The 25,688-nt window shown below is 33.1% G+C and overlaps 1 protein-coding gene across 1 annotated transcript in view; it reads right to left on the bottom strand.

Moving 5' to 3' along the window:
* Nucleotides 1-25,688, bottom strand: part of HPSE2 (heparanase 2 (inactive)) — a 563,834-nt gene that overhangs the window by 467,970 nt on the left and 70,176 nt on the right.

Below are 25,688 nucleotides of genomic sequence, written 5' to 3'. Positions count from 1 at the left end.
CAAGCACTGCTTTAGCTATATCCCATAGTTTTGGACACCTAGTATTTTCATTGCCATTGTTTTACAGAAATTTTATAACTTTATTTTGTTTCTATTTTCTGTTTGATTGAGAGATTGTTTATAAGAGATTTCTTGGTTTTTTATTTTTGTTTTTTTAATTTCCACATTGGGGCAAGGGTTTTGTTGTTCTTACTAATCTCCATACACATTTCTATATCCATAAATTTTTTTGGCGTCTACATGATATATGTTGAGCTGGAAGTTGGTCATGAATGTTAATGTTTCTATTTTTTGTCTATCTCTTAAATCTCTTTTAACTCTTAAATTTCTGCTTTAGGAAACTGTTTTGGGTTATTTGGTACATAAATATTCACAACTGTCATTGCATTTTGTATTTATTAGCATGATAAAGTTTGTTTTGTCTCATTTAATGCTTTCTAGCCTAACATTCACTTTTTCTGATATTTCTATTGTGACTCCTACTTTTTGGATATTTGCCTAGTATACATTTTTAAACAGCTTTATTGAGATATATACAATAATTCACAAACAATATAATTCACACATTTAAACTGTATCATTCAGTGGCTTTTTAATATATTCATAGAACTGTGCAACCATGACCACACTCAAATTTAGAACATTTTCATTACCCCAAAAAGAAACTCTGTACTCATGAATAGTCACTCCACATTTTCTCCCAGGCCTCCAGCCCTAGTTGATCACTAATTTACTTTTTATTTCTATTGACTTGTCTATTCTGGACATTTCATATAAAGAGACTCACATAACAATGTAGCCATTTGCTACTAGCTTAGCATGATGTTTTCAAGGTCTATGATAACATTTTTTTAAATTGTCAAATAATATTCCATTATATGTATATACCACATTTTGTTTATCCATTCATCACTTGATGGACATTTGGGTTGTTTCTATTTTTTGACTATTATGACTAATGCTACTATGAATATTTGTGTACAAGTTTCGTGTGGATATTCAAGTATACTTTTTGCACGCTTTTACTTTCAATCTTTCTGAATCACATTTTTAAGAACTTTTCTTATATACAACAGTGTAGTTTTGCCTTCTGGTGCAATGTGAAAATTTTTCCTTAATGGATGAGTAAAGTTCATAAGCAAAACCATAACGAAGAAAATTAAAATCACCCATAATGTACCACACATATATAAACAGTATTTTTATTTATCATCTTCAAATCTTTATAAAATTACACACATTCCTTTCTGAAACAAAATTAAGATCATTCAACAGTTGGTTTTATATGTAGTGTTTTTTTCCTTAGTATCATACCATAAATATTTTTTTCATAAAAACAAGCCCATGAATTTAATAACTGGGAAACAGTCCACTGAATAATTATACAGTAATATGTAATTTTAAATTTTAATTGTTCTTTTACCCAGCACTTTATTATATTTTCTCAACAATGAAAATAATACTATAAATAAAATTTAATGAGAATTTACCATGTATCAGGCATTCTTCTAAATGCTTTACTTGTTTATTTCTCACAACAATCCTATGGAATAGATAATATTTTGTTGCCTATTTTAGAAATGAGAAAATGAGGTCCAGGGCTGTTAAATAACTTTCCTGTTAAAACTAAGAATTTCTATAATATGTGGTCCCTTTCTACTTTATGAATTCATCCTTCTGTATAATCTAGATTTTTTTTTAGACTTCTTAGTGTATCTCTTCTGGGTTAACTGATCAAACTTTTGCATTTGGGGACAATCCATACTGTGACATTGACATATTTTGTAGGACTTGTTTTTTTCAAAATTGTGGAAATTGAGATAAAAGCCTTTTACCATAGGAAAGAAAAGCATCCTTCTTTTGATTAAAGAACTTTTATATCTCCTGAATCCCTACAAAGCAAATAAGCAAAGCCTACTTTACATTTTAAGAAGCATTTGGTTATTACAGTAATATTAGAAAATTTCATGTCTTTAATATGATTTTAGGTTTCTCTAAAAATTCTGGAAAATTACTGATCCATTCCAATTAGTTCTGTAGCTTTCTTTTTGTAGTAAACTCTAGCATTCTTTTCTCACAATCTAATTATCTCCAAAAATATTTTTAAAGGTCAAAAAACTTTTATTTTGCTAAAAGTTTACAAACTTCTTTTTAATGTGGTAAGTAATTTGCGATAATAATTCCTGAAACAATTCGATTTGCTTTAAAACACAACATAGTAACACTTACGAATATCTCTATATTATAATGCTGCCTCATAATTAAGGTTTTATAACTTGCAAAATAATTCCATGTACATTATCTCATTTAATCTTGAAAACAATCCTATGACAGAAATTAGTATCCTTATTTCACAGATAAGAAAATGGGTTCACAGGATTTAATTGACATCAAAATACTGGTAACTGGAAGAACTAGGACTGAACTCCAGGTCTTCTGCTTTCTAAAAATGCACATAGGAAAATTCACTGTCTCCTCATGAACTTGTCAAGATTCTGAAGTGGACAGGAAGTGGATGCATATAACTTATTCTTGGAGACTCTATTCCTAACACTGAGTCTGTCTTTCTTAGAGATCTATCTTTTCCATTTCCAAATTTAATATATTCTTAGCCCTTTGTCATTAAATTCTGACACAATATACTAGTGAGTAAAAACACACAAATTATATTTGAAGAGGACCTATATATTTTGTAAATATGCTGAATTTCAATTCCAATGATCTTTATCTTTCCTTTCACAGAGCTTGAATCTCTCCTATTATAATTTCTTTAAAATGATATAATAAATACTAAATGAGTGTTTCTTATGTGCCTCTTTTATTCTTAATTCCACCTTATTACCTGAATCATTAAAAAACGCAAAAATTATCTGCTGTACTGGTATTTATCTTTGTAAAAAACCTTAGTTCTTAAAAAGCTCTTAAAATAGTTAATCACTGCATTTATCAAATTTTAAAAATCTATTCTGAAATAATTATAAGAAAAAAACTCAAAAATCAGCTCCTTTTATAATAATTTTATTGATGTAGATTTTAACAGGATTTGGAGACAATCTGCAGACATGTTAATAACATTTTATCAATAATATTTCACCAATCATTTTTTATTGAAATATAGTTGACTTACAATATTATATTAGTTTGAGGTTTACAACATAATAACTTAATAATATTTTTATAGATTATACTCCATTTAAAGTTACCATAAAATATTGGCTATATTTCCTGTGCTGTATAATAAATATATCCTTGTGGCTTACTGATTTTATACATAGTAGTTTGTAGCTCTTAATCCCCATCCCTATCTTGTCCCTCACTGCTTCCCTCTCCCCACTGGTAATCACTAGTTTCTTATCTATATCTGTGAGTCTGTTTCTATTTTGTTATATTCGTTTCTTTGTTTCACTTTTTAAGATTTCACATATTAGTGATAATATACAGTGTTTGTCTTTCTCTGACATATTTCACTAAGCACACTACCCTCCAGGTCCATCCACCTTGTTGCAAATGGCAAGATTTCAGTTTTTATGACTGAGATAGATCGATCGATCTATCTCCAAATCCTGTTAGAATCTACATCAATAAAATGATTATTATAAGAGAAGCTGATTCTTAGGTGTGTATGTATATATATATCATCTTCTTTATCCATCTGTTGATGGACACTTAAGTTGTTCCCATATCTTGGCTACTGTAAACAATGCTGCTATGAACACTGAGGTGCATGTATCTTTTTGAATTAATGTTTTTGTTTCCTTTGGATATCTACCCAGGAGGAGAACTGCTAGATCACAGGTAGTTCTATATTTAGTTCTTTTTAGGATCCCCCATACTGTTTCCCATAGTGACTCAACAATTTACATTCCTACCAACAGTGTACCAGGTTTCCATTTTCTCAACATCCTCACCAACATTTGTTATTTGTGGTCTTTTTGATGACAGCCATTCTAAGTCTGAGGTGGTATCTCATTGTGATTTTCATTTGCATTTCTCTGAAGATTAGAGATGGTGAGCATCTTTCATGTGCCTGTTAGCTATATGTATGTCTCCTTGGAAAAATGTCTAGTCAGGGCTTCCACCCATTTTTTAATCATTTAATTTTTTTTGATATAGAGTTGTATAAACTATTTATTTATTTTGAATATTAACCTCTTATCTGTCATATTATTTGCAAATATCTTCTCCCATTGAGTAGGTTGTCTTTTCATTTTGTCAATGTTTTCTTTTGTTGTGCAAAAGCTTTTAAGTATAATTAGGTCTCATGTGTTTATTTTTGCTTTCATTTCCTTTGCCTTAGAAGACAGATCCAAAAAAAAAAAAAAACTGCTAAGAAAAAAAACTGCTATGATTTATGTCAGAGTGTTCTGACTATGTTTTCTACTAGAAGTTCTGTGGTTTCTGCTTTTAAATTTAGGTCTTCAATCCATTTTGAGTTTACTTTTGTATATAATATGAAAAAAATGTTTTAATTTCATTCTATCACATCCAGCTGCCCACTTTTCCCAGCACCACTTACTGAAGAGACTGTCTTTTACCTATTGTATATTCTTGCCTTCTTTGTCATAGATTAATTGACCATAAGTGCATGGGTTTATTTCTGGGCTCTCCATTCTGTTCCATTGATCTACGTGTCTGTTTTTCTGCCAGTACCATGCTGTTTTGATTATTATAGCCTTGTACTATAGTCTGAAGTCAGGGAGCCATGATACCTCCAGCTTTGTTCTTTTTTCTCAACATTGATTTGGTTATTCAGGGTCTTTTGAGGTTTCATATAAATTTTAGAATTACTTTTTCTAGTTCTGTGAAAAATGTCATGGGGATTAAAAATTAGACATTGGATTAAATTTGCAGATTGCTTGGGTAGTATAAACATTTTAACAATATAAATTCTTCTAATCCATGAACAAAGAATATCTATCCATCTGTTTGTGTTATCTTCAGTTTCCTTCATCACTGTCTTACAGTTTTCAGAGTAGGACTTTCACCTCCTTGGTTAAGTCTATCCCTAGGTATTTTAGTCCCTTTGATGTGATTTTAAATGGGATTGTTTTCCTGTTTCTGCTTTCTGATAATTCATTATTAATATATAGAAAAGTAACAGATTTCTGTATATTAATCTCATATCCAGCAACTTTACTGAATTTCTTTATTAGTTCTAAGTTTTTTGGTGGAGAATTTAGGGTTTTTTATACATAGTATCATGTCATCTGCAAATAGTGACAATATTACTTCTCCCCTTCTAATTTGGATATCTCTTATTTCTGTTCCTTGTCTGATTGCTGTGGCAAGGAGTTCCAATACTATGATAAATAGAAGTGGTGGGAGTGGGCATCCTTGTCTGTTGCATATGATGTTAGCTGTGGGTTTGTCATAAATGGCCTTTATTATGTTGCAATGTTTCCCTCTATATCAATTTTGATGAGAGTTATCATGAATGGATATTGAATTTTGTCAAATGTTTTTTCTGAATCTATAGATGTGATAATCTGATTTTTATCCTTCCTTTTGTTAATGTTTGCATCCCAGTAATAAATCCCACTTGATCATGTTGTATGATACTTTTGATACATTGTTGAATTCAGTTTGCTAACATTTTGTTGAGGATTTTGCATATATATTCATCATAGATATTGGCCTGTAATGTTTTTTGTAGTATCTTTGTCTGGTTTTGGTATCAGGATAATAGTAGCCTCATACAATGAACTAGGGAGTGTTCCCTCCTCTTCAATTTTTTAGAATAGTTTGAGAAGAATATGTATTAGCTCTTCTTTATATGTTTGGTAGAATTCTTCTGTGAGGCTATCTACTCCTGAACCTTTCTTTGCTGGGAGTTTTTTTATTACTAATTCAATTTCACTACTAGTGATTGATCTGTTCAGATGATCTGTTTCTTCCTGATTCAGTCTTGGAAGAATGTATGTTTTTAGAAACCTCCATTTCCTCTAAGCTATCCAATTTTTAGCATATAACTGTATTCTCTTCTTCAATTTCTTATTTATTTGAGTCCTCTTTCTTTTTTTCTTGATGAGCCTGGTTAAAGGCTTATCAATTTTGTCTTTTCAAAAAATCCAGCTCTTGGTTTCATTGATCTTTTCTGTTGGTTTTTTGTTGTTGTTGTTCTATACTTTCTATATTTCCTCTCTGATCTGTATTATTTCCTTCCTTCTGCTGACTTTGAATTTTCTTTGTTCATCTTTTTCTAATTCCTTTAGATGGCAGGCTGGGTCATTTATTTGAGATTTTTCTTTTTCTTGAGGTAAGCCTATATTGCTAAAATTTCCCTCTTAGAACTGCTTTTGCAGCATCACATAGATTTTGGAAAGTGTGTTTTTATTTTCACTTGTCTTTGAGGTATTTTCTAATTTCCTCTTTGATTTCTTCATTGACCTATTGGTTTTTTAGTAGCATGTTATTTAGTCTCCACGTGTTTGTATTTTTCCCATTTTTATTTCTGTAATTGATTTCTAGTTTCACACCTTTGTGGTTGAGAAAAATGCTTGATATAATGTTTATCCTCTTTAATTTGTTAAGATTTGTTTTGTGGCCTAGTATGTGATCTATCCTGAAAAATGCTCCATATACACTTGAAAGGATGTGTATTCTGCTGTTTGTGGATGGATATCTATAAAGTCCAAGTGGTCTAATGTGTCATTTAACACCATTATTGGCTTTCTGTCTGGATGATCTGTCCATTGATGTAAGTGGGGTGTTAAAGTTCCCTATTATTATTGAATTATTGTCAATTTCTCTCTTTACATCTGTTAATATCTGCTTTATATATTTAGGTGCTCCCATATTGGGTACATATATGTTAACCAGGGTAGTATCCTCTTCGTGTATTGATCTCATTATTATTATACTGCCCTTCTTTGTCTTTTGTTATAGACTTTGTTTTAGAGTCTACTTTGTCTGATTTAAGTGTTGCATCCTCACTTTCTTGTCACTTCTATTTGCATGAAATATCTTTTTCGATCCCCTCACTTTCAACCTATGTGTGCCTTTAGCTCTGAAGTGAGTCTCTTATAAGCAACATATAGATGGGCTTTTTTTTTTAATCAGCCACTCTGTCTTTTGATTGGAGTATCATTAACATTTAAAGTGATTATTGATATATTCTGTGTTTTGTTGATTTTCTTTAGTGTTATGCTTGTGCTCCTTTCCCTCTAGTTTTTGTGTATCGTAGGTTTTTGATTTGTGGATACTATGGGGTTCATATATGTGGACCTATATCTATATCTACTTGTTTTAAACTGATAGTCACTTAAGTACAGAAACCTGTTCCACTTCTTTACATTAATAATGAAATACCAGAAAAGGAAAGCAAAAAAAAAAAAAAAGTCTCTTTTAAAATTCTATTAAAAAGATAAAATACTTAGGAATAAATGTGACCAAGGAGGTGAAAGACTTATAAGCTGAGAACTATAAAACAGTGATAAAGGAAAATAAAGATGATTCAAAGAAATAAATACCCCATGCTCTTGGATTGGAAGAATTAATATTGTTAAAATGGCTATAGTACCCAAAGCAATCTACAGGTTTAATGAGATCCTTATCAAATTACCCAAATGCATTTTTGACCCTTTTCTCTCTCTCTTCTTCTGGGACCCTTAAAATGTAAATTTTACTACACATGATGTCTTAGAGGTCCCTTAAACTGTTCTTGTTTTTTTTTTTTTTTATTTGTTTTTCTTTTTGTTGATATAATTGGGTGATTTCCATTATTCTGTCATTCAGATCACATATATGTTCTTTGGTATCACATAGTCTGCTGTTAATTTCCTCAAGTCTGTTTTCTATTTCAGTTACTGTATTGTATTCAGTTACTGTATTGAACCAGCCCTAATTGGCTCTTTTTTATATTTTCTAATTCCTTGTGAAAACTCCCACTATCCTTTTCCCTAGTTCACTTAGCATTCTTATTACTTTGAACTCTTTATCCAGTAAATTATTTGTCTCTGCCTCATTAGCTCTTTTCTCAGGGTTTGTTTGTTTTTTTTTTTTCTTATTCTTTCATTTGAAACAAATTCCTATCTTGTAAGTTTGCTTAACTTTCTCTTCCTCTAATAAATTAGGTGAGACAGTTACCTATCCTGGTCTTACAGGCATGTCCTTGTGGAAGCATCCCTAATCAGTCTACATGTGCTCAGTGGCTTCTGAGGGAGAGCTAGATCTGAAGTGAGGATGGGTCATGTCTTCCTCCAAGGATGCTGGCAGTTATCACTTTGATGGGAGGTGAGGCTGAAGATGGAGGGACTAGAGCCAAATCCAGGCATGAGCTGGGCTTGTCTTATGCCCCCTGGCCATTAAAATCATATCAGGGGTGGGGCTGGGTCCCAAGGTGCTGAAGCAGAGACATGAAGATGGAGCCTGAGCTGATTCTGTATCCTCTAAGTTGTACTATTCCCCCTCCCAGCAATGTATCTTCATCCCAGAGTGGAGCAGCACTGGAGCAAAAGAACCTGGCATGGGCATCTGGTGCAGGCTGGAGCACATGCTGTGGCAGTCCCAGCACAATAGTCAGAGCTCCAGATCACTCCCAATCTGCTGCCTCCATAAACAGCAGTAAGGAACACCCTCACCTGCTCAATTGCAGGGCTGGGTCAGAGCTGGCTCCATACCCCTCAATGGCACACTCTCCTCAGCAACAGTAGCCTTCACCCTAATGGGGAGCTGGGCTGGAGCTAGAGGGACCAGAGCAGGCATTTAGCATAGGCTGGAGCATGCCCTAGGGCAGTGGTGGGAAACCTTCCAGAATCCTGGACTGTTTCAATCTGCTTCCTCCACCTCGTTCCCAGAAGGCAAGCAAGTGCATGCTCTTTACCAGACTAGGCTTCTTACAGCCTTCCTGTTAGTCCTACTGGCCTCCAACCTCATCTTCCCAGTGTCAGACCACATGGCTGCTGTGTTCAATATAGGGTTCAAACCATTCACTCCCCAGGGAGTTCTCCAAGCCCATGTAATCCCCTCATTTTCCATGTCCCCTCCTAGGGGTGCATGTCTCAATGTGACTGCTTCCCATTCCTGCCTACCCAACTCTGTGTGGATCTTTCTTTATAGCTTTGGTTATATAAGAGTCTGTCTACCAGTCTCCAGTTTGTTTAAAGTGAGAATCTCTCCACATGTAGATGTATTTTTGATGCATTTGTTGGGGGTGGTAAACTCAGCATCCTCCTACTCTACCACCTTGATTTCCTCTCTCACCAACCATTTTTTTTAACCTGTACCAGTTAACTAAAGTACTAAGGTTCTCATGAACTTGTATAAGAAGAGCAATTGTGATTTTAGTATAAGAGAAAACAGTGCAAAAGTTTTAAAATAATATTATTATATTTTAAACCCCCTCTATTTTTTCTAAGCTTTGGTTATATAATATTTATAATGGTTGCCATTTGCGTGAGAGCTTTACTATGAACTAGGCACTGTGCTAAGTCCTAAGTATATTTATTACTTAATCCTCAAAATACCCTCTGAAAGAAATACTATTATTATCCCCAATTATAGCTGAGGAAGCTCAGGCTTAAAGAATTTACTTTCCAAAGCCCCATTGTTGATGTTAATGCCAGAATTCTAGTCCTCTGGCCTTTCTGACTCCTACATATTAAGAATATGCTACTCTTCATTAACTGTTCTAGAACATGTCCTTTTCTCTGACATTAATCTGATAGTAGTCTAGGCATCTTCCAAAACAGAATATTTAAACTTTCCTTTAAACAGACCCACTAGTTCTGAAAGGTTAACTTTTATCTTTATATACTAATCAGTTTCTATACTGACATCGTAATTTTTAAAAATTTTTCTGCCAATGGTTTTCTAGCCCCTATCATTTCTCAGCTAAGTTAGAAAATGAGTTAATGCTCTCCCCATAAACTCCTTTCCCAAAAGAACCATGTCCTCCTGTACCTCAACAAATGCTAAGCATAAATTGTAACAATTTAATTTCACATTTCCTATTAACTTTGTCATTTTTAATGATATTTTTATATTGGCATTTATTCTTAGATCTATATTTGACATTTTGAATTAGCTACCCTGGAAATCAAGAATATATATTTAACTTCTTTTTCTCCATAGCTCCTAGAATTGCACCTTTTATACATTTGATTTTCAGTTAATAAATGACTGATAAAAAACTACTCAGAATCCCAACAGCATATTATTGGCATTGTAATGGAACTTCTGAATGAAAATTCAACATGTATCTCCCAGAGACTTGCATACTGAGCTTGTCTGGTTTTCTTGGAATCAGAAAGGGTAACAAAGTGAACACTAAGTATTTACTGGACTCATCTTAAGAGGGCATCTCACTAACCTTCAATAAATATTAATATTCCATCAAGAAGCAAGATAGAACTAACGATAAGGAGACCTCTTAGCAGCTTAAATTTATTTTGCTTTTTCAAAGAAGACATAAAATATAGATCTTACTCGTGTAAAATGAAAACAGGCTATATTCCTCTCTAGATGAATGATTAATTAATAGCTGAACTAGACAATAACATTCTATATCTCCTCTTTAAGAGACAGTTGAGAGCTACTGAAAAGTTAAAAGAAGATACTGTCATTTTGAGCTACAAGACAGGAAACACCTGAGAACAAGGAAATACAGTTAACACAAAACTAGGCAGTTGGAAAACAGACTTGTGCTAAGAGGATTGAGAGTCTGTTAAAAGTTTATTGTGTTCAGATTGATTAGCAAAAAAGTATTAACCACAGATTTTGTAACTTCAGACTAAAAGAGAGGGTATACTGAAAGTGATTTGTAGCAAGCTACAAGAAAAAGAGGAGACACTGTTTAAAGGGGAAAAAAAAGTTTATTTTAGTAACACAGTATGCCCCTATTTAGAAACCTCTTCTAATTTCTCTCTATATAATATTTCATGGCTAATTTATATTAGCACCTAGATAAACAATTATAATTTTTTTAAAAATACAAACATAAAACAGATTTTTTTCCTCCATTATCTATGACTAAAATCTAATCATTACATATTGGCAACTACCACCCAGCCACCAAAAATAAATGACCTAAAGAGAATTTGAAAGTCCCTCTTGGATTTATCCTGTAGCTTTAATCCTCTTAGTGTGAAGTGATTTCTTAAACTGGATGCTTTTGTAAGTGATGCCTTTACTACAGGGTCTTGGAAGCCTAAGTACACCACAAATGGCTAAATGGTGTCACATTTTCAATAAAATTAAACTGCACCCTCTCATGCATTTTCAATTCATATTATTCCTTCAAGACTCAGGTAAAATGAAGTATTTCCCTATTTCCCAGGCAATGGTACTCTGGATCCCCACATGTGAGAGTGGAACACTTAACCTCCTTGTGTTGCCACAGATTTCCCAATTGCACCAACAGACAGTTGGCTCATCTGTGGCTGAAACACTGACATATTTACCTCCATATTGCAAGTACCTGCCTCTACATTAGAGCAGCACCTCAGTAAAAATTTTGTATTACATATGTGAAACATTCTTTAATTGTGTCTTTTCCAATTAGACAGCATTTATTTAATTTCTGAGAGAGAAAGCATTTGAAGTGTAGTGGCAAGAGAAATGAACCTAAAAATCCAAAGCCTGGATTTTAGTCCCACCTAGGCAACTATGTAACCTTAATCAAGTAGCCTCAGTTTATCCACCTATAACATGCCAGGGTTGGATCTGATTCCTAATAATACTCCCAGCTGTAAACTTATATTTAATTTGGAAAAAATGCTTATCTGGGTAGCTTTTTATGAGTTTCTTGGAATTCTTGCCTAGAGGACTAAATGCTGAAATGATGACTATAGCCAGGCAAACAAAAGAGTCATTCCCAACTGGCACAGGGTATAATGGATTATTTCACAGCTGAAAATGCAATGACTCCAACAATGGAATGATAAGGTTAAACAGGAAGTTCTTATGCCAGGGCCTGACTTTTATTGCCTCTTCTTCTCAAAAGAAAAATAAAAGTGGCAGCATTCAATATCCCCCAAATACTCCAGAATGTGTTTTGCCTCCATAACAAGTATGGGCTCTATTCTTCTCTTCCATTCACTTAATCTACAAAAAAGTCTGAAGATGACGTAAAAAAAAATGTTTCCATACACTAGGCTGAGTATTGCCAGCACACAAAAAAGAAATGGAGTCATCACAGATAAGACAATTAAGTTAGAAAAAATAGAAGTAAACATCAGTACTGGATGAGACTGGTTGTGTATGGTCCCATGAAAATCAGGTTCTGTTAACATACTCACATGGAGGAAAAAGAATTCTGGAGAGAGTGATATGACAAGTACAGGGGGAAATGTAGATAAAAAATCTTTAATATAATCCAGCAATCCCACCCTTGGGTATTTATCTGAAGAAAAGAAAAACACTAATTTGAAAAGATATATATGCACCCTGATGTTCATAACAGCATTACTTACCATAGCTAAGATATGGAAGCAACCTAAGTGCCTATCAACAGATAAATGGATAAAGAAAGTGTGATATACCTACACAATGGAATATTATTCAGTCATTAAAAAAAAGAAATCTTGTCATTTTCAACAACATGGATGGACCTGGAGAGTATTATGCTTAGTGAAATAAGTCAGACAGAAAAGGCAAGTACTATATGTTATCACTTACATGTGGAATCTAAAAACAAAACCAAAAGAACAAATGCAACAAAACAGAAACAGACTCACAGATACAGAGAACAAACTAGTGGTTACTATAGGGCAGAGGGGCAGAGGGATGGGTGACATAGGTGAAGGAGATTAAGAGGTACAAACTAGTAGTTATAAAATGAGTAAGTCACAGGGATGTATTGTACAGTGCAGGGAGTACAGCCAATATTTTATAACAACTTTATATGATGTGTAACCTATAAAAATATAGAATCACTATGTTGTGAACTCTGACACTAATATAATATTGTAAGTCAACTATAATTCAATAAATAGTTTTAAAAATCTTTAAGAAAGGTAGACCAATTTGTTCTCCAGAAATCATATGGTAGCAAATGAGTTTGTGTCATAAGCAAACATCTCTTAAACATCATAAATAGAATTATCCAACTCAAAGACACAAGGATGTTAGTTTGGGGATTTTTCTCCTAAGAGAACATAATCTTGAAGATATTTTAAAAGAAAAAGGCATAGCATTAGCTTCCTGTACTGTTTTCTGTTTAGCACATATACTTTGAACTAGGACCACCTGAAAAGGAGATCACATTCTCAGCTCCTGGTCAGCTCTTTAGTGCAAATTCCTCTCTGAAGAGAAGAGAGCAGCAGCCTCAGCACAAATGTGGTAATTGCTCCTCAGGGTGTGTACCTTTGACAGGTATACCATGTCCTCTTTGCTTTAGGAGCATGTAATAATAAGCATCCTCCCTCCTTCCAACATAAAGTATGACTTCAATGCACTGGAAAGGGGAAGATTTATGGAGGAGTAAGACTCATCTATACAAGAATGTATACAGTCCTATTTTCACAAAATGAATTGACAAAATAGTAATCTTGAGAAAATATGTTCAGGGCAAATAGAAATTGGCGATTGAAAATAAAGCTTTTACTGGATAAAATAAACATTTTACTTAAATTCTGATGACAAGAAAAGTTACATTTTTATTCCATTTTTCCTTTATTAATGGATTAGGAAGCCCAAAAATAATCTATTAAAATTACCAAAAAGATTCATAAAGCTTCATTCAAATCTTCACTATTAGTCATTTTCCCTTTCATAAAACAGAATTTTCTAATAATATCTTTGGAGGATCAGCAATTTCACTTTTGAAATACATACCACAGTGTATGCATAGAGAATGGGAAGGATAATTTTTTGACAAATCAAACATAACATTTTATATTAGTCCTAATTAAAAATTAAGAATTCAGTGTATTTCTGAACTAATGTAGTCATTATCTTAACAGTATTTTTCAAAGAGAAGAAGTTTTTAATAAAGTACGACTTCCAATTTTTCATTTTATGGATCATGCTTTTAATGTTATAGCTGAAAACTCATCATCAAACCCAAGGTCACCTAGATTTTTTTTCTATGTTATCTTCTAGAAGTTTCATAGTTTAGTGTTTTAAGTTAGGTCTATGATTCACTTTGAGTTAACTTTTGTGAAAGATGAAAGATCTGTTTCTATTTCTCTCTCTCTCTTTTTTTTTTTTTATGGATGTCCAGTTTTTCCAGCACAACATGTTGAAAAGAACTGAAATGGAATTCAATTATCCATTGAATTGACTTTCCTCTTTGTCAATGATCAGCTGACTATATTTACATGGGTCTGTTTCTGGGCTGTCTATTCCATCTCATTATCTAATTCGTCTATTCTTTCACCAATACTACATTATCTTGATTACTGTAGCTTTACCGTACATCTTGAAGTTAGGTAATATCTATCCTCCAACTTTGTTCTTCCTCAGTATTATGTTGGCTATTCTGGGTCTCCTGCCTTTCCATATAAACTTTTGTGGGTGATTTGGAGTTTAAAATTTTGTATTATTTGCCTTTATAAGGCAAATTCTATAATTCTATAAGCTATAGATTCCACAAAATCAGTCTCACCTCTATTGACAGTTCAAGCCAGAAGGGTGGATTAAAACCTAAAGGAAGAAATCAGAGGGTGAGGCCTTAATGTATATCCTCATACAAGCAAAAGAAAGAGATGAGAAAAAACAAGGAAGAAAAATTGAGATCTTTCAGGTTGCTCAACAATTCTAATTCCAAATGACCTCTGCAGGTACCTATCTATAATATCTCTAATCTTAGTGTACAAAAAAGGTAGGACTTATATGTAATTTTTTTTATTTGAAAGCATCAGAAGCTACCAACAAATCTGAAGAAAACTCCTCCTATATCTACCCTTTTTAGTTTGCCAAACAGTCCTTAATTTCTGAAACACATGCTAATCAGAATTTTAATGTAAGAATAGGAAACTTAAGAGATCATTAGCACCATTTACTTCATAAAGGCCTCTCTGATTCCCTTAAGTCAACTCAGACTCTTATTCTCCTAATATAGCCCTAAATACAGTGAGCTATAATTGTTTGCATTTTTATCTCCTTACTGGACTATATTTTCATGGAAGGCAGGGATCAAATCAAGTCTTATCATCTACATATCCCTAGTGGTTAGCATAGTGCTATAGCATATGACAGGTTCTCAGATGTGAGCTGAAAGAATATTGACAAAAGGCAGATACTGTGATTCCAAATTTATGAATGAGGAAGCTGAAGCTTGCCCCAAGCAAATGGTAAAACTGAAATCCGGATCTCTCAACTCCAAACATTTCTCCCTAATATGTTAACCATCAATCACTGTAACACTGATATATTTTACATCATAAGCCACAGGAGAATCAAACGTCTTTTCAAATGAACAAAATTATTTTTCCCCACTGCATAGTAAAATTTATCACTTCCTACCATACTTTCCCACACTTACCAGATTATGTGTGAAGCTTTATCTGCAAATCTGAAACTTTTCTTCATACTAAGAAAAGGAACAGGTAACCTGTAACAGCTAAACCATTAAATTCAAAGGAAATGGGCCAAAGACTAAGGAAATTGTAGGACAGTCGCATTTCTCCTCTTCAGAACCCTAACAGAGACAAGAGTTGCTCTGAGGGAGAAGTGTGGCAAGTGAGCAAGTGTGTTCATGTGCTCTTGCCCCTATAATCTCTACAATAAACTCTGCACTTTCTCCAAAGCCTAGACCCTTACACACACACATACACTCCCAAAACAGATGCATAGAATACTTTACTTCTGACAACAATCACGAAGTTTAAGGACTTAACTTCTTTAGTAATATACTTAGTTCTTTCTCACTTTGCATTGTGATAGTACCTGACACATGAGCTTATCTATGGAAGACTGCCAAGAGGACAATCTCTTTATTACTAATAATATAATAATTAAAACAATAACAACAAAAATAGCCAACATTCATTGAGTGTATATATGACTTTGTATTAAGCACTTCATAACATTAGTTAATCTAGTCCTCACAAACCATGCAATATATCCTCTATTTTACCAATGGGAATGAAATTAAGTAATTTGCTCTAGTCCACACAACTAGTACATGGTAAGTACAGGATCAAAACCTAGGTGTGTTAAACCCTAAAGTTCCTGCTCATATCTACTCTCCTATGCTGCTTTGAGGAACACAGGACTTCACAGGTTGCTGGTCTCTAAATTTTTTTGATTGCATATCAGTAAAATATTTTTAATTATAATTCATCCATATATAATATAAAATTAAATATATGTAACATATATTACACATGCATCTATTGCAGTAACATTTTAGTTACATTGTAAAACATAGGTCAAAGAAATTTTAAATTAATCAGCAATATTTTTAAATTGTATTTATTTTTTATAATAGTTCAAAAAACCTTTTGCTCCTATTTTAAAAATAGTATTAATAAGAATGTTTGGGTATTACAGAAACTTTCAAGAAGACACATTGCTAAAAATAACATATGTAAATTCAATTTTCAAATAGTCTTGATAATTCAGACTTTTTTGGACATCTTGTCGTATTATTTTTACTGCATTATGTAGCTGACAAAGATTGCATACTGAAAGATGAACTGTCAGTTTTTAAATCTTCTTGCTGGTCCTTTGTGCTGGCATTATTAGAACTATATTTAATCCAGTTTCTTTTCAAAAATCCCTTTAAATCCACTTAGCTGTGCACATGTGAACTGCAATATGTTAAAATACACTAAAACAATCTAACAGATGATGGTACACTGTCAGTTCCTCCCAATTATGAAAACACCCACCCTATTCTCAGATTAAATAAAAAATATACAAAACTAATCATCTTCTGACAAGATGACTGTGTAATTAATTACCAGCAAAACTCCTCCACTCAATGGATTTCCTTCCACATCTCCTAGAGTGCTTATATACCCTCTCCCACACCCACCTGGACCTTAGAGACCACTGACCTAAATACTCTAAAATCCACAGTTGGGTTCAACCAGACTTGCAGAGGGCTGTCTACACTCAATTCACTGCCTTTCATTGAGTTATGCTTTTATTCAGTTATGTTTTTATCTGATGCCATCAGCTTAAATGAAGAAACCTCTGAGAAACTGCATCTCATAGTGAGAAAACAAGAGAGCTAAGTTGAAATGAATTCAAAGAACTCCTTCCTATATCATCTTTTACAGAGTCTGGATGAAAAGCAAGACCCAATAATCATCTCCCCAGGTCTCCTAACACAAAGATTCCTAAAAACAAAGAAATTCATTCTGTGATTCATAAAGAGAAAAAGATTCCATCAACTTGGTACAGAAATCAATCAATCAACGCTCCCAAGTTTAATTTTGAGAGAAGCAGAACATGAGCACTATACTATTGCCAATGTAAGTGTTTAATGTACAAAATGAACAGTTTTTCCATTTATATCCTTTTCTCCTATGTTACTTTTTTCTGATCATATTTATCAAAATGTAATTTTATATCTGTTGAATATAATAATAAGAATTGAGTTTGTAAAAAATTTTTTCACTATGTGATGATGGCTCATAAAGGACTTACAGTTAACAGAGTGTATATCTTTGTAGTTAAAACCATAAAGCAGTTGGAGAAAAGGGGAACAAAGGGAACTTCTAGTCATGGGCTTTTAACCTCATGACTGTGCACTTGTGAATGGACACTGACTTTCATGCAGGCATTTCATTATTTTGATAATAGCATTGGAAGATACCTCTAATTTATGTTCTATTCAGCTTCAGAGCTTCATTTTAGGGTATTCAGGAAGAATTCTAATACCAACTAACATTCATCTACTAGGTATCACTCCTTCAAGGAACTCAAAATGCTTGAAAAAATTTTTTGAATAGTACTTCCCACATGACTTATTATCAGACCATTATTTTCCAGGGGACTTAGTGACTTGTACTTTATTTTACTAATTCTTACACACATCCTAGATAATTGCAAAATCTAAGGTTCAAAGTGATACGGAGATATATCATGAAATTAACACAAGTTAACAGCAGAGTTCAAAACTGTTTCTGATTGTTTCTATCTTACCACACTGGGTCAATTAAGGTTCTAAAGCATAGAGATTTCAGTACCAAAAAAGAAACTGAGCTACCCAAGAGTAATATTTGCATTTGAAAGTAAGTAGGATTAATCACAATAATAAAATCTAATATTTATTGAATATTTACTGTGTGCCAGGCAGTGTGCTAAAGCATTACGTACAAAACCTCATTTAAACCTCAAACAATTCTCTGACGTATGTAAGATATGATCACCTTAGGAAATTAAAGTTAGAGAGGAAAAAAACTTCCCAAGGTAAGAGAGCTAGTTAAGTGGCTGTTCTAGAGTCAAACTCAGACTGACTCCGAAACTCACATGTTGAATCAACACACTGGGTAGAATTAAAAGCTGACCAACCACTTGTACATTTCTGCATCAAGGATCCACTATGATTTTTTCATTTATAAAGAGATGAAACAAATCTCTTACAATGAAGTATTTTCACACCATTCTCTTATTATTCAAATACAAGAACATTATTCTTCTAGTTGTGACACACTCTGAGACAAGGATTCCCAAAAATAAACCAAGAGAAAAGCAATGCATATATTACTGCTCACCTATTGATGATGGGGACACTGAGGCTTAGAACATACTAATGCTTGATTACAAAGCTATAAAGTCTTAGCTAAGAGAGGTCTTCCCTGATTGTCATATCTAAAGGACCATGCACGAGGTCCTGGGTTCAATCCCCAGGACTTCCATTAAGAAGTAAAAATAAATAAACCTAATTATCTCCCTCCAAAAAACAAAACGAACAAAAACAAAAACACAGTTAAAAAATAAAAATAAATAAATAAATTTTTTAATTAAAAACTACAAATAAAGGAGTCTCCTGCTCCAAACCTGCCACCCTCATCACTGTCACAGTGGCAGCCAGTAGTTTGACTGCTAAGAGACAATGAAAAGTGCTCTGGGAGAGATGGAGGACCAGAGCCAGATTCACTAAATGGGGGGGAAAGAAAGACACAGTTGTCCTACTGCCAGAAGCAATAGTTGATGGGAAGTGGCAGGGAGAAGGGGTGAAAGGGATTACAGGACACTCAGAACTCAGGCAGGTTTTGTGCCCAGGGACTTGGATGTACAGCATCCTAAATATAAACATACAGCCGAATCAAACACCACTATAAAACCTGGTTCTGGAGTAGGGCAGGGTAGAGACAATCCCAGAGAGAGAGAAAAAAAAAACTTGAAAAATTACTAAACTACACATACAACAAAGACAAATTTTGAAAGCCCAAGAATATATTTTTTGGCAATATACATGACAAAAGATTACTATCCTTACTATATAAAATGACCTTATATTTCAATTAAAGATTGACTAATAACTCAATAAAATATAGGCTAAAGAAATGTACAATTCACAGAACAAACAAAAATGGCAAAGAATGTAAAAAAAATCATTAATCTCACTAGTAATCAAAGAAATATAATTAAAAACAATGCCATACCAATAACTACACTAACACAGATAAAAGAACAGAAAATAATTAGCATGAGCAAATGCTAAATGCATCAAAATTTTAAATGTGCATTCCTTTGACATAGCACTAACTTAAAGGAATTGCACAAAGATATATATGCAATGATATTCATCACAAAATTATTTATAATCATTAAAAATTAGAGACAACCATGATGCCTATCAGTAGATCAGTTAAACAATTATGATATATCCATACAATAACAGAATTCTAATGGAGCCATCAAAGAATATGAACCCATATTCTTTGATATAGAAAGGTGTCTACAAAATATTTTTTTAAAGGATGCTATGAAATAATAGGCATATATACTGTATAAAATTTGTTTGTATAAAATTATGTGTTTCCTATATATTTATGACATGTATATGTGTATATGGATAGATGTCTAGAAGAATGTTGATAAAAATATTTTCCTCTATTATAATCATAAATAATAATAAAGTCACTTGCATTTTGCAAAAATATATTTTGACTTTCAAGGGATTAATTTTAGTGGATAATTAGATATTTATGCACGTGAAACAGTGAAGTCATTTTCATTAAAATCATGTGATAAGCAGCTATCACCACTGTTTTTCAATATTCTGGGGAGGTTTTTAGAAATTAAAAGGAAAATAATTGGAAAAAGTTTAGGAAAAGGACAAATCTACCTTTGTCTTTGATCAACAGCTTCTTTCTACACTGGAAATAAGTTCATAAAGAGAAAGAAATTCACTCTCAACATCAACAAAGCATAACATATTAAAGAATAAATTTAAAAAGAAAGTATATAAAAATTATAAAATATTATCAAACAACATAAAACAAGAACTGAACAAGTAGAAAGATATACCATGTTCTTAAGTGGAAAACAACATCAGAAAAATATCAATCCTTCCCAAATTAGGATATAGAATGAATGTAATTCCAATCAAAATCCAATGATGAATTTTCTTTAATTAGAGAAAATGAAAGATCATTTCAAAAAGTAATTATATGAGAACAGCTGTAAAACCCCTGGAAAAGCAAAACGAAGATTAATAAGCCTTTTCATATAGGAAAACAGTATAGCATTGGCACAGAAATAAATAGAAAAATGACAGAAAGAAGAGTTCAGAAACAGGTACAAATATATGTGGGAGTATAATATGTAACATATATGATGTCTCAATTCAGTGGCAAAAGAATGTTTTATTTTTAAAAAACAGTGTACACAAAGCTGGCTAGCTACTTGGAAGAAAACAACGTTATACGCTTACATCACACTATATATAAACATAAATTCCAGTCATAGTAAAGGATTAAAGCTCTAAATTAAAAACAGAGTCAAAAAATAAATGACATCCAGGGAGGCAAACGGTTTGCAATACATATGACGAAGGATTAATGCTCCTGATTTCACAAAGAGCACTTACAAACTGATAAGAAACAGATTAACATCCAATTTTTTAAGGCAAAGAATATGAATAGGTTATTCACAAAACATAAAATGCAAATCACTAATAAATATGTGAAAGTATACTTGCCCTGATATGGTCAGAAAATTCCAACGAGATAATATTTTTCACCTGTTAAACTGGAAAAGCTTGAAAAGAGCACTAATACCCAGTGCTAATGAGAATGCTAGCAAATAACTGCTCTCAGACACAGCTAGTAGGAATGGAAATTTCCATAATCTTTTCTAAAAATTATCTGGCAAGATGCATTAAAATTTTAAATGCAAACCATAAAAGAAAAATTCATAAAGTGGACTTCATCAAAATTAAGTTTGGGGGTACTGTCTCTTTTTAAAAAAGCGTTAAAAAATAAAAAGACAAGTCAGAGAGGAAAAAATGTTTGCAAATCACATATCTAATAAAGGACTTATAGCCCAAAACATATACAAAACTCTCAAAACTTAACATCAAGAAAACAAAACTCATTAATTTTTTTTAAAATGGGCAAAAGTCTTGAACAGACACTTCACCAAAGAAGATATACAGATGGCAAATAAGCACATGAAGAGATGATCAGTGTCATTAGCCATGAGGTAAATTGCAAATATAAAAACCACAAGATACTACTACATATTCATTAGAAGAGCTAAAATTTAAAAGACAGACAACAGTAATTGGTGGCAAGAACACGGAGTATCTAGAACTCATATCCACTGTTGGTGGAATGCAAGATAGTACAATCACTTTGGAAAACAGTCTGACAGTTTCTTATAAAAGTTAAATGGGCACCATAAAATCAAGCAATCCCACTTCCAGGTACCTCCCTAACAGACATGAAAACATGTGTCAACACAAAGATCTGAAAACAAATGTTTACAGTGGCTTTATTCATAATCACCAAAAACTAGAAATAGACCAAACATCCAACAACAGATGAATGTATAAATAAATTGTAGGATATTCGTAACATGAAATATTACTCACCAATAAAAAGAAATCAACTGCTAATATACACAACAAGATGAAATCTCAAAAAAAAAGCTAAGTGAAAGAAATCAGACACACACAACCACTTTATTATTCCACTGATAAGACATTTAGGTACAAAAATCAGATCAGACACAGCTAAGGACTGGAGGTTTGGAAAGGAACTGCAAAGGGAGATGAGAATTTTTAGAGTGACAGAAATGTTCTGTATCTTGATGGCAATGATAGTTATATGACTCTATAGTATATTAATTTGTCAAAATTTATTTATATTATAATGTAAATCATACTTCAATAAACCTGAATTTATAAAATTTAAAAATACATACCTTTTGATCTACACATCCCCTTTCAGAAATCTCTACTCTACAGAAATAAATGCATCAACATGTACATAAATTAATATACATTAATAGGTAAATGGTAAAATAAAGTATGTTACAGTCAATACTATAGAATAGAATGCAAATACTTAAACAGACCTGGATATAGTCCTCTGAGCATTAAGGTTTGTGAGAACTGAGAGAGCAGTTCTCATCCCACTGATTTGAGCCCTTTGCCCAACTGACGTTAGAAGAATTGGCCACAACAGGGAAATGAGCCTCTTTTGTTCAATTTATTTGCCACAGTAATAAAGTAAGCCAACCACAGGAATTCCAGTCTACTTTGGAATCCAATGACTGAAATAAGAGGTACAAAACCAAAAGTAACAGCCAATAAAATGACAAGAGTCCTCATGAAGGAATTTTGGAAAGCATCTTGAGTAATGCTGTCCATTTATAATGACCACAGTTCAGGTTGCCTGGAAATACAGAGTTGACTAGATGACTTCACAGCACAAATAAATTTTTTAAAAGTTGACTTCACTTCAGAATCATTCACTATGTTCTACGTACTGTGCAGAATGCTGCACAAATATGATATTCCTTGCCCTCCAGGAGTTTATGTTCTAAACAAAATCCTAGAAAATGTATTGTCCCTTAAGGCTAACTTTTAACTTTTTATTTTCTGTTTTTCATTTGATTATAGTACACGTATTTGCCACAAAACTTCAATATGTAATACCTCAAGGGGTGGAGGAGGTTTCATCAGGGGAGCAGAGAAAAATAAATTCGAAACTATAAAAAGTTATTTAATAGATGTCAAAATTAACCCTTAAAAAGTAGTCTTTGAGTGAATCCATTCATTGTGTACTCAGCAGAACATTTTCAACAAACGTATAGAGCATTATCACATTAAGACTCATGAGAGCACAAACATTTGGAAGACATGATCCCTGTTCTTTTTTTAAAGGCTCCTATCCAACTCCCTCTCATTTATCACTCCTTGAGCAACATGCACAGTGACATTTAACAGTCTCATAGTCAAGAAGCTACAGGACAGGATTACATGCACAGGCTGGTGAGTCAGTGTGGAAAAGTACAACATATTCAAAATAGTTCTATCATTGATGTTCTCCTGGAATTACTCCATCACCTTCCCATAACCTTAGACTTAACGTCAAAAACCAACTAGATTAGGTGAGGCTAACATTATTTCCAATATCACGTAAATCATTTACTTTAAAATATTAAGACATGTTTAATACCATGCAAAAATACAATCCACTTTTTTAAAAACTATGATATAATGAGGACTACTTCAATAAGATATATGCATTAAAGAATTATTAGTTTCCATTAACTGGGTTGTCATTAAGACTATAGAATTGGCTTCTTTTTTTATTAAATATTCAAACAACCCTCAAAGCTACAATTATCATTTGCCCTCATCTGAGGGATGGCTGTTTAAAGAGAGATCGTGAGCTGGACTGCAGAATATGCAGGCATGCCTCTCACCTCAATACTGACAGTCATATCACTAAAGATCTAAGAATGAGGGCTTGCTTGTGAGGTGGAGGGCAACAACCATCGTTTTTAACATGCTTTTAATAGTTGCCATTTCAATCACTTTATTAATTTCTTACTATACTGACATTTCAATCACTTTTTAAATGTTTTCCTATACTTGACCTTAGTTGTCTGATTTTAAAATAAAGACTATACCACTAACTGATCAGGAAACAATTATGATTCACTGCTACCCGTATATATGAAATTCTGTAAATAACTGGGGAGAAGGGTGAGAGGAGAGCAGAAGCATGAAAAAGTTATCTTTCTGAGATTTTGGAGACCCAGTTTCCTCCTCCTATTCCCACATAAATACTTTCATCGCAGATACTTCAAACATTATGCCAGAGTTACAAGAAATAAGTGGAACACCACCAAGCAGAAATCTGAGGGTAGGTGTTCTGAACATGTTGGTAAAGAAAGTCACTTCATTTGAGAGGTCTCTGCCCCTTCAACCTCACCCTCCTTACCAACATACATTCATCACTGAAAAGGGAAATATTTACAAAAGTTAGTTTAGTTATGTTTAAATATTATGTTTAGCTGTCTGGAGACCATGTTCTCAAAATTTATATAAGAAATCAAGGATTAAACTTCATAACAATTAGAAAACCACACTGTGTAAAATCAAAGACTTAGTTAAAGGATATTAAAATAGTTTTACTATTGGTGCTAAAATGAAATGACTCCTTCTCTTCCCAACACCTGGAACCAAAACCTTTTGAACTTTCATGTAAACAAACCAGGGCACACCAAATGCTCTGTCTGCAGTAAGGTACCACCTCTGCACAGGCATTTGGGTGAAAAATGTGGAAAATGCCTGAGGACTCTTTGAAGCAGTTTGGGAGAAGTGAGAGCAGGAAAGAGGCTCTTCTCTAGGGTAAGTTTGTTTAGTAGAAAGTAAGCAAGTTGTCAGGGTAAAAGTTGACAATGTTGATTCCAACAGTTTGAACTGCGAATAAACATCCAAAGGGATTATGTTACTGAGAATTAGAAAAGATTCCATTGAACTCAATAGAGCACTTGTGTTTTCAAAGATAATATGCCTTCAAGCCATACTCTGGATGCACAGTTTAGGGTTAGAATTACCCTAAGCCCTTTCTATGCCACATTAGAGAACACAGGTTCTGACCTTTCTATTACATGCCTTAAAATACTAGAATAAAAATAGTTTAAAATATTTCATTTCCAATAACTGAATTGTAAAATACCAAATACACATACATTTGTACATTTGAGACTTAAGAAATTTGGAGAAAAATTTGTTCTTCCCAAACATCTAAACTTCAACACAGTTTCACTAATCAATTTGGGATTTACTAGACATAAATCACTTTTAAGTTTTCCCTCCTTAATGACCTACCAGAGAACAAAAAATAGGGCCTATAAGGGGCCTATACTTATGAAATCCATAATCCTCTTCTCTGTTCACCAAAGCCACATTTAAATCTGGCTTTCATCTTATGCTGTTGGATCTTCTACCAGGTATGAGATGAAAAGTTGGAAGACTTGTGTTTTTTCAAAAGCAAAACAATCTGATTGCCACTCAGCAATTCCTGGTGAAATACCAGGAAGCCTGTAGAAAAAGTTAAAATTTTCCTAACTTGGAGTTTACAAAAATAAGTGTGAGATGTTCAAAACCTGTCAAACATTCCATCTCTTTTATTTTTTTAATATTCATAAACAAGGGTAAGTGCACACTTTTGATTTGTTAAGGTTTATTTGAATCAATATAATGCAGATCTGCCTTGCATGCCCTTAAGAAAATAGTTAACTTGGACTGTTCTTAGTTCATCTCAAGTTCTTCATGAGTCTTACATTAGAGTCTGCTATGAGACTCTTTTCCAAAACTTGACAAA

The sequence above is a fragment of the Camelus ferus genome, chromosome 11 (genome assembly GCF_009834535.1).
Source record: "Camelus ferus isolate YT-003-E chromosome 11, BCGSAC_Cfer_1.0, whole genome shotgun sequence".
In the NCBI taxonomy this organism is placed as follows: Eukaryota; Metazoa; Chordata; class Mammalia; order Artiodactyla; family Camelidae; genus Camelus; species Camelus ferus.
Note: the sequence above shows the minus strand (reverse complement) of the source record. Positions and strands in the feature narration are given on the sequence as shown.